Source organism: Triticum urartu, chromosome 4A (assembly GCF_056163025.1).
Source record: "Triticum urartu cultivar PI428250 chromosome 4A, HENAU_Tu73, whole genome shotgun sequence".
NCBI lineage: Eukaryota > Viridiplantae > Streptophyta > Magnoliopsida > Poales > Poaceae > Triticum > Triticum urartu.
The window spans coordinates 190,930,722-190,942,477 of record NC_141876.1 but is presented as its reverse complement, the minus strand read 5'-3'; positions in this window follow the sequence as shown (position 1 = coordinate 190,942,477).

Here is an 11,756-nt window from a genome sequence, read left to right as displayed (position 1 = left end):
CCGATGCGTCGCCTCCCTACCGCCCGATGCGTCGCCTCCCTGCTGCTCGACGCGCCGCCGTCCCACCCCACGATGCACCGCCTCCCTGTAGGCCCTCATCCCCACACCATGGCGCATCGCCTCCCCGCCGTCGAACGCGCCGCCGCGTCGCCTCCTGGCACAGCTCCTCCCCGCCTCCCAGTGCACCGGCGCCGCGAATCACGCGTAACTCGCCGTCCCTCGGGTGCTAGCCACCACGCGCATCACGCCCGCCCCCACCACCTGAACGTTGATCCAGTCGAGGGGCGGCAAGATCCGGCCGACCGCAACCCTCGAAGACGGACGGGAAGCGGTGTGCGGAGGATTCCCTCCTGCTCACAGCCGATGGAGTCGTTGTTTCCGCCGCCGTCCTCCGGGGCGACCATGCCGGATGCCGCTGAACCGCTTGCTGGATCCTTATCTTCCCCACGTCCTGCATCATGCGACACAACTGGACTTCAAACTGCATGGCAGCTTCCTTCCGCGAGGACAGCTTGCCGGTTTCTCTTGATCTTGCCCCAAAATCTTGAAATAGCCATGACTTAGTTTGGCCTCGCAAACCACTTGAGTTTGATGTTTTTCTTTGTTCAGAACAGCTTCAGTTAAATGTGTGTGTGCTGATGTGTTCGTCTATGATGCATGCTCCCGTCCTCCCACCCTAAAAATGCACCGGCGCCAAATTTTCTTGTTGTTTAGCCGCAACAATATTTCTTGATGCCTACTCTTTTTATGGTGATTAACTGATGCTTGTTCATAATGGTGCATGATGTTGCCTGTATAAATAAAGTGTGCGGCTTTGAATTGATGGTTCTTGCTGATGCAATGACCGGTGCTTTGTTTCTATTCTAAAGCTTGGAAGTTTTTTATTTTCAGCTGGTGATCTTGTGCTATACGTGACCACTTGGTAGACGTTGTGTTGTTTCTTGATGGCATATTATTTGTTATAACTACATCTACTTTGCTTGTTTCTTACTTGAATCTCCTTGGCTCTTGTAATGTTACTTGCTCTGGTTGTAAAATGTACGCGAAATTATTGTACACACAACAGTTGCTGGACGAACTATGGACGATTGAAGAATTGAACGGTACTGTTTACCTTTGCTCTACGCATCGATGGCTTGATGTGCTACATCGTCTGAAGATCATCGATGCGCTACATCGTCTGAAGATCGTCCAGAACCCTTCAGCTGTGTAGGAGCACTCAAATGTACGCAGTCTGATGTTTGTTATGTGATTGAAATACGGTGCAAAACTGGGTGGAGTTGTTTCTCAGATATGTATGTTCTCGACATCGTTGAAGCTTCATAGGACTTTTTTCCTTTCCAATGTCAGAAGTTAATTTGCGAAAAAGGTTTCGTAACCTCATTTACAGGAGAAGGTACGCATAAAACCTGAGGTTCAAAATTTTTAACTACAATTGTCTGTGTCTGAAAGAAAAACTGCACAAAAGTTCGGAATTGGTAAAATTAGAAGGAACGACAACACTAAGAAAACATCAATATGTTAGTTCAAAAAACAGGCCCCTAATATTTTGAAAGTTCACGCTAAAAAAATCCATTAATTTGGAAGAAGTTCAACATAATAGACAACAATTCGTGTTTATAACAGAAGGATTTTTCCATTTTAAATAATAAACAAGGAAGTTCAAATTTAAAAAGGTAAGTAGTTTGTTGTTAATAAAGTAATCATATTTTTCTCATGGCTAAAAAACCTAGAATACATTTTTTGGATTTTCCATGTTTCTAAAAATATAAAATCACGAAGTTCAATTTGAAATAAACGAACAGTCCAGTGAGTATAAAACCCTAGTATTTTCCTGTTTCTAAAAAAATAACCAATAAATTCGAATTAAAATTACAGAGCAGTTCAAAAGTTTATAAAAAAGCAAATTTTCCTCATTTCTAAAAAAACCATAAAGTTCAAATTAAATTAACAAAGCGGTTCAATGTTTGTTATAAAACTGGGATTTTCACCGTTGCGAGCGGAAAGTACCAAAGTGTACGTCCATCTTCCCATGGATTTTGTATTCCTAGAATCTTTCTCATGGATTAAAATGTCAATACTTCCATCACATTTTTATTTTGGTTTTTGTTACTACCAAATTCTTTTTCATGGGTTACCTCCGAAAAATTTAATCAACTTTGTTTTAAATGTATCAAGTTTCATAAAAAATGTGAACAGTTAACACCGAAAAAAAAAGAAAGGTCAGACACGATTAGAAGATCAATTATTATTTTTAAATGCAAACGAGTTTCTTTGAGTAACTTTAAATGCTAATTAGTAACTTTGAATAACCAAGAAGTTCACCTTAAAAAAGCAGAGAAGTTCGAAGTTTTTAAAAAGTTTGATTTTTTTCTCGTCACTAAAGAATAAAACAAAAAATTGAAATTAAAATAAAGGAACAACTAAAAAAGTTTAAATAGATTTTCTGCATTTTTAAAACACAATAAGCTCAAACTAAAAGAGCCAAGAAGTTCAAGATAAAAGAACAAAATGGTTCATTGTATACAAAAATGATTTCTTTTCTGTTTTAAAAAATAAAACCAAGAAGGTCAAATTGAAATAATATAGCGGTTCCATTTTTTAATATAAAACATATTTCTCCAATTCTAGCAAGACTCCTAGAAGCTCAAACAAAAAAACTAGGAGTTCAAATTTAATATACGAAGCGGTTCGATATTTATTATTAAATTAGAATTTTCCTCGTTACAAAAGAATACCCAAAGAAGGCCAAATTAAAAAAAGAGCAACTCAAATTTTTTAGAGAAAATGGATTTTCCTTGTTTCTACAAAAAACTTAGAGGTTCAAATTTAAATAACTGAGAAGTTCAATGTTTCTAAAAATACCAAGAAGGTGAAATTAATAAACAAGCAGTTCAAAAAGTTTACAAAGTTAGACTTTCCCTTTGTTAGAAAAATATCTAGAAGTTCAAATTTAAATAATTGAGGAGCTCGATATTTATGATAAAACTAGGACTTTTCTCGTTACTAATGAATAACACCAAGAAGTCCTAATTGAAAAAAATGAAGTTGTTTGATGTTTATAAATACTTAGATTTTCCTCAATACTAAAAATGGTGAAGTTTGATGTCCATAAAAAAATGCAGATTTTTCTCATACCAAGAAGTTCAGTTCGAAAATATCCAAGTTGTATGATGTTTATTACAAAATTAGGATTTTTTCCCATTACAAATGAATAACACCAAGAAGTCCAAACTAAAAAAACCAAGAAGTTCAATTTTAAAAATACAATAATTCAATGTATATGAAAAAAAATCATATTTTCCTTGATAATAAATAATAAACCAAGATGTTCAATTTCAAAAAATGGAGCAGTTCAATATTTATCACAAAAACTTAAATTTTTCCTATTGCTAACGAATAAACCAAGAAGTTAAGTTCGAAATAACGAAGAAGTTGTATAATGTTTGTTACAAAACTAAGATTTTTTCTGTATAAAAATCGAATACAATTCTTTACTGAAAATATAAAAAGGTAAAGTTCAAATTGAAATAACAGAGAAGTTCAGAGTTTATTAAAACCTAGGGTTTACCTATTGAAAAAATAAAAAACACAACACCATTTTTTGCACTTTTAAAAACAACTCATAAACGAAAAAAATGGCTGCTAGAAGTTCAAGTGCTCAGCGAGGAAAAGTTTAAAAAAATTGTTTGAGAGAGGATCACCGTGTATTTAGATGCCCAAAATACATAAAAAGTATGTTGTTTTTTGTGTTTTAAAATAATTCTCTCAAACCAAAGAGAAGTTCAAAAGTGATAACAACCAGAAGTTCACGTACTACATGATGTGTATTTCATATAATAAAAATACAATAAAGTGAAACAGAGTGAAGTTCAAACAGACATGCCGTAAAGGTTCAACTACTTCACGCAGTGCAAAAAACAGCACATCAAAAACAGAGTGAAGTTCAAACAGACATGCCCGAGAAGTTCAACTACTTCAGGTAGTGCATTTCCATTCATGATGAAGGCATAAATCATGATCTCGTCATTTTCTAATTTACTTCAAAATGGCAGAAATATCATTTGTGTAAGTTCAAGTCCTCGGTCGGAGAAAGTTTAAAAAAATATTTGTGAGAGAGATTTGTACAAAAGGAATATCATTTGTGTAACACTGACGAATGAATGAGATAATTACAAAAGAAAGTATGTCACAGAAGTTCAAAGCGAAAACAGCACGAAGTTCAACTACTACATTGAATGAATTTCAGATGAAAAACTTTTAAAATCATCGCGGGTATGAAAAAATGATCAACACGAGAAAGTTGTGTGCTTACAGCAGCTTTCCACCAGTATATCACTTGCTCAATTCCAGTGAGTGGATGGAGAGCTACGAGCAGTGAATGGAGAGCTACGGGCAAAAAAATCACGTGAAAAACAGAGTGAAGTTCAAGTAGACATGCCGAGGAGTTCAGGTTCTTCACACGGTGCATTTTCGAAGAATCTGTTTCGCGATAAAGGCAGAACGAACGATCTCGCCATTTTCGAAATTACTTGAAAACGGCAAGGAATCACAGAAAATCATCAACATGAAAAAGTTTCGAATTTTCCGTAGCTTTTCAGCGGTATATTATTTGCCCCATTCCGATAAATTTTGTAGAAATTATGGAAAAAATACGTTTTTATCCATTTTCAAAACTGACATAAAACGGTAATGAATTAGGAGAAACAATATATACAAAAAAGTTTCGCATTTCTTCATGCTTTCTAACGCTATATCATTTGCTGCATTTGGACATATGGTTAAAAAATTAGCTCGAAAATACGAACTAGGTGGAACTTGTACCGTTTTCTAAATTAATTTTAAACCGTTCAGAATTAGAAAAAAAAATTCGCATGAAAAAGTAGCGCATTTTCATAAGCTTTCCAACGCCATATTATTTGCCTCAATTGGATTAGCTGTTTAGAAATGGCATCGGAAATACAAACTCGGGTGTTCCATTTGCGAAATTCTACGATTTTCCGAATTACTCTTTAATCGCAGGGAATTAGAGAATACTTTCAACATGTGGAAGGAGCGGTTTTTTAGCAACTTTCCAACGCCATATTATTTGCTTCATGCCGATAAACGGTTTAAAAATGCGATCGAAAGTACGATTCACGTTTTTTGTATGAAGAAAAAACGGTTTTCAAAACTGCTCTTAAACCGCTTACATTTTGCCAAAAATTTAACTTGGGTCGTGATACTGATGTCCATAGCTTTCCAACGGTATATCGCAAGCCCCATTTGGACACCTTTTAGCTAAAGTTCAACCTAGTACTCGGGGAAGGTCAGGCGCGTTACTCGGGAAGTTCATGTTGTGATCAGAAGATTATTCTGATCCCGTGATCAGAATAATGTTTATGTGTGTGTGTATAGGAGGCGATCGGCTGTTCCTGAGATCCCAAGAAGCCCACCCGACCCGACCGATACAAGAAAAAAAACACCCACCCGCTGCCCACAACTGCCTCATCTCCCGATCCCGACCTCTCCTCCACTCCCGCCTCCCTTCCTGACCCGCGCCGCCGTCGACACCTCCCACCAACCGCGTCGCCGCTAGGACAGACTTCCACTGCTCCAACGAACTGCACTGCCCCGGCCGGCCAGCCCCCACCAGCGCACATCCCCCCGCGCCGCTACCCCCTCCTCCTGACCTGTGCCACCCACCAGATCTGACGAATGGCGCCGCCCTTGGCCACGCACGGGCGCCGCGGCCTTCCCAGGGGCGCCACCGCCGCCATCTGGCACGTGCGGCCGTAGCACCCCGCGCTGCCCCCATCCCCAACCTCTGCCCCTCCCATTAACAGGAGTCGCCGCCGCCGACCCACGCCACCGCTGTCGGCTTCACCACCACCCTGCGCTCGCCACCCCGACGGCTCACCCCGCTCCCAACCGGCGCGCCCAACCGTGCCCGGCCCTGTGCTCCCCACCGGTGCACCCCGCCGCCGTCCACTTTGTCTAAAAAAGCACATCAGTTCGGGAGCACGGGGTGACTCAGAAAAACTCGCCGCCCTCATTCTGGCGACCTTAGTTTCCTCTCTGGTGACTATCTAGAGCGGGAGGCAAGGATGATTCCCAATTTTTGAAGTACTGGTTGCTGTCTTATCCAACTGCTTCTTCCTGTATACTCTCAACATTGATGATTTTGGTGCATTTTTTGAGTAATTAAAACTTTTTGTTTCGGTTTAATGTGTGGCTCATGGTGGCTTTGTTACACCTGAACGTCCCACTGTTAAATTTCTAAACTGCACATTGTTATTACTATAGTGAGCTTTGAATTGCAATTAAAATTTATGTTAAAAAATTAGTGAGCATTGAAATGATTCAGATGGCTATAGCCAAAACTCTTGCGCATCACTTGTTTGTGGTTATGCCTCTGCTATGACAAGCATTTTATATACAGAGAAAGTTTCTGTCTATGAGAAGAAGAAAATACCGAGACATTTTCACTCCTGAGCTAAAATTCAATTGCGATGTGATGTGCTGCTTATACGCAAAATACACCTTGACAACAAAAAGAATGGAAGTTCATGTATTACAATTGGGAAAGTTCATGGTGCATAACCCCAAAAATAGATGAAAAGGCACTATGTAAAATAAAAACAAGAAACAAACGAAATATCAAAAGTAGAATTAAAATATTGGAACATGAACTCTCATCATTCAAAGAAGAAGAACATGGTATTCCGGTAGATAAAAATGATCAATATGAGAAACCCATGAACTTGTCCTTTATTTTCATTAAAATAAACCTTGTCCAAAATGTAATTTTGGTTGTTGTTTCACAAAAGAAGAAACCGTGGTCCAAAAATATAAAATAAAATGGAAAATATATACGCCAAAATATATTTTTCTAAAAAAAAGAAGTTCAAATTTAAAAACCGAGAAGTTCAAAACTCGATAAAAAACATAGATATTTATCATTACTATAGAATAAAAAAAAGTGGGTCAATGTTTATTAAAAAACTAAATTTTCATAAAAAACCTCGTAGTACACTGAATAGAACAAAAAAACTATTATGGGTGCCCTCTAAAAGTTTGTCCTATTGCTTATGAGAATTGACCCAAAATTTCCTATTGTTTTTCCACATGTTGGATTCAAGGGGAAATGTGTATAAAAAGGGTGTGATTTCGAAAGTTTAGGTGTAACGAACATCGAAGTTCAAACCAAAAAAATGTAAACAAAAAAATCATGGAATTCAAAGATAAAAACTATGGAGTTTCGTGAAAAAAATTAATAGCATGTGAAGTTCATGTTTCAGAAATTCTGAAGTTCACGTGTACCACGCACAGAAGAAAAATCTTTAAATGAAAAAAGGGACCGCCGAGGCCATTTCACCGAAAATCAAAAAATGCATAAAATGTCGCGACAAAATTCTATAAGAAGTTCAAATTTAAAAACCAAAGAAGGTCAACGTTAAAAAATGAAGTTTTTAATATCTAAAAGGCAAATTTGGAAGTTCAAAATTTTTGAGGAAGAAGTTCAAAAAAACTATTCCAAAATATTTATAACGGATTTTTCCCCGTTTGTAAAAAAACGGAGAAGTTCAAATTAAAAGGAGGAGCATTTCAAAAAGACTGTATAAAAACTGATTTTCCCCATTGTATAAAAACTAGAAGTTCAAATTTAAATAACGGCGCGGTACCATTGCTTATATAAAAAATATTTTCCCTGTTACTAACCAATAAAACTAAGAAGTTCAAATTTAAAAAATGGTGAAGTTCGATGTCTATAATTTTTTTTGGATTTTTCACATTATTAAAAAAAATAAAAACAACAAGTTCAAATTTTTAAAACAAAGAAGTTCAAAAAACTCGATTTCCTTGTTACTAAAGAAAAAAAAACTAAGAAGTTCAAACTAAAATAACAAAGAAGTTTAAAGTTTATAAAAACCCCAGATTCTTGATCTAAAGAATAACTAATATTCAAATTAAAAATAAGGGAACAACAAAAAAAGTATTAAAAAGATTTTCCCTGTTTTTTGAAAAATTAGGATTTTCCCCGTCACTAAAGATTAAAACAAGAAATTCAATTTTAAAAAATAGAGTAATTAAATGTACATGCAAAACTCAGTTTTTCTCATTACTGAAGAATAAAAACCAAGAAGTTCAATTTAAAAACGTGGAGAAGTTTGATATTTAATTAAAAACTCAAATTTTTTTGGTTGCTAAAGAATATAACCAATAATTTCAATTCAAAATAACGAAGAAGTTTGATGTTTCTAACAAAACTACAAATTTCATATTTCTAAAAAAACATAAAAGAAATTCAAATAAGAAAGTTAGAGTGGTTTGATATATGTAAAAAATTAGACTTTTTCATAACTAAAGCGAAACAGAGTGGAGTTCAAATTGATAACTGTCGGAAGTTACTGCATGGTGTGCATCTCGTATGAAAAAAAGAATAAAAAGATAAACTCTAAAAAAGTTGTTGCTATAAGTTCAAATGGTCTGTTCGGAGAAGTTCAAAAATTCTTGAGAGAGTGGTTCAACACGTATTTCCTTGTTCCAAAAAACAAAAAAGAAATTGTTTTTTTTTTGTGTTTTAAAATAATTCTCTCAATCCACAAAGAAGTTCAGTTATTATTTGGTAGCAATTTTATTTCAAAAAAGAAAATAAAAAAAATCTAATTATAAAAGGAAAAAGTTCATGTACTACATGGTGTGTGTTTAATTTGAGAAAAATGAATTAAAAGGTAATGTCTGATTTTTTTTGTTATAAGTTCAAGTCCTCGATCGGACTAAGTTAAAAATATATTGCGAAGGAGGTTTGTACAAAAGGAATATCACTTGTGTAACACTGATGAATGGATGAGAAAATTGCAAACGAAAATACGTCACTGAAGTTCAACGTGAAAAGAGCAGGAAGTTCAACTACTACACTGAATGAATTTCAGATGAAAAACTTTTAAAACCATCGCGAGTATGGAAAAATGATAAACACGGGAAAGTTGCGTGTTTACAGAGCTTTCTATCGGTATATCACTTGCTCAATTATGGTGAGTGGATGGAGAGCTACGAGCAGTGGATGGAGATCTACGAGCAAAAAAACACGTCAAAAACAGAGTGAAGTTCAAGTAGACATGCCGAGAAGTTAAGGTTCTTCACGTGGTGCATTTTCGAAGAATCTATTTCGCGATAAAGGCAGAACGAATGATCTCGCCATTTTCGAAATTACTTGGAAACGGCTAGGAATCACAGAAAACCATCAACATGAAAAAGTTTTGCATTTTCCTTAGCTTTTCAACGGTATATTATTTGCCCCATTCCTATAAAGTTTGTAGAAATTACGGCAAAAATACGTTATTAGCCATTTTCAAAACTGACATAAAACTGTAATGAATTAGGATAAACAATATATACAAAAAGTTTTGCATTTCTTCAAGCTTTCCGATGCCACATCATTTGCTGCATTTGGACGTACGGTTAAAAAATTAGCTCGAAAATACGAAGTCGTTGGAACTTCTATCGTTTTCTAAATTATTTTTAAACCGTTCAAAATTAGAAAAAAAAATTAACATGAAAAAGTAGCGCATTTTCAATTGGATTAGCCGTTTTGAAATGGCATCGAAAATACGAACTCGGGTGTTCCGTTTGCGAAATTCCACGATTTTTCAAATTACTCTATAACCGTAGGGAATTAGAGGAAAAAATTCAACATGTTGAAGGAGCGGTTTTGCAGCAGCTTTCTAACGCCATATTATTTGCCTCATTTCGATAAATGGTTTAAAAATGCGATCGAAAATACGATTCATGTTTTTTGTATGAAGAAAAAACGGTTTTCGAAACTTCTCTTAAACCGCTTACATTTTGCCAAAATTTTAACTTGGGTCATGATACTGGTGTCCATAGCTTTCCAACGGTATATAGCAAGCCCCATTTGGGTAATGTTGGCGGAAGTTCAACCTAGCACACGGGGAAATTCAGGTCGAACAACTCAGGCAGTAAAATTGCGAAAAACACAATTTCATCACGATCCGAGAGCAAAATCCGCCAATGAGCGAGATTCATTTTTAAAAACGGTATTTAGTTGCTAAAACGATTCTAGATTACACTAACATCATATAGAACACGACTAACAAGAATAATTCGCGAGGGAAGCCAGGGTTGCAAAGATAGTCCGAAGGTCGGGTTCGTACACACGGAAGTTCAGACGCGTTACTCAGGAAGTATAGGGTCGCGCTATTCGTCACCCTGGATGATGAATAGTTATTCTTCACCCGCTCTCTATTTTGACATCAATGCACCGTATTTTTACGTTTCATAAATTTTGTCTTATTTCATACATAAAAACAGAATGTAAGAAAATATGTACTCGCCGTAAAAAATATTTTATATTATATAAAATTACAATTGTAAAAACATAGTGTAAAACATACATAAAATGTGATTTTTCTGGTTTATAACCTATTTTTTAATTTTTTTATACCAAATTTTACATATTGAATCAATATGCATGTAACTATTTGTATTCTAAACATAATTTATTTAGGAAACGAACATAAGATTACCTGGGTGAAAAATAAATTGTTCTGTACCCTGGGTGATGAATATATATATATACATACACATGTTATTCTACTGTAGACAGAGCAATTCACACGGCTTATTAGCAGCAATCGTCTGTGTTATTATTGGTTTTCGCACACATTTCTAATTACAGACCTATTTGCCGCGTATCACACACACCTTGATCTGGCTGACCGTTTCTTTTGTATTGCCTAATCACAAACAGGTCATCCGAGTGAACCGTATGCTCTATATCACACACGCCTTTATCAGGTTGTCCGTTTCTTTTGTTCCGCTTCATCGCGGACAGTTCATTGAGCCGAACCGTATGCCCTGCATCGCACACGCAACTAAAATCTGAACCGTGTTTGATAGCTCCGCTATCGCAAACGTTTTGCACCGTTTTGACGGTTTTTTACACTACCGTTTGCGATTATGGCAACGCACACAGTATCATCGAAGGGTCTCTGATCGTAGTGTCACGTTTGGACAATCCTGCAGTAATGTGTGGTTGGCACATAAAGCTGCCTATTTCAGAGTTCAGGCCCCCAATCTCATCTTGTTAATTAGATTTCACTTTTTTTGCAGGAGACATTAGATTTCACATTCACAATGACCTAATGTTGGTATCAATATTCATGGGCACTAACCTGGGCTACATCTTATGGGAGGCTGATAATTGTTGTATGCTAACACATCACGTTATCACCATCCCAAAAGAACTTTTATTTTGAGCTCCTAATAACCGACTACACAACTTGCATAGAAGGATGGGATAGAAAGGAAATGAGGTGACAAATAGCAGAATAAGCTCAGCCAAATCAAAATGAGAAACCTGCATATCCCAAAAAAACTACAGTTATGTTTTCTTTTTGTGATGATGTATTATCTTCGTGATGCTTCATTTGTGAGTCAAACAGTATTGTTATTAAAAACATTGTCTATTTCATTACGTTAAGCTTCATCTTGACATTCATGACAAAGCCTGGTAATTCATTTGTTCTTGGGCTCATTGTTGTATTCGTCATCGTTGAGTAGGGGCATTTTGGAGACCCAGCTCCATAGTGGCCTTAGTCTGGAGATTTCAAAATTAAAATTTTCTAGCGATCCATTTATACAAGGAATTCAAAATTAGTTTGGAGAATTCAAAATTCAAAAAATTTTGTTACAAAAATTCTAAAAAAAATAAATGTATACACGGATATAATGTCTAGTAGATTTGCTAAAAA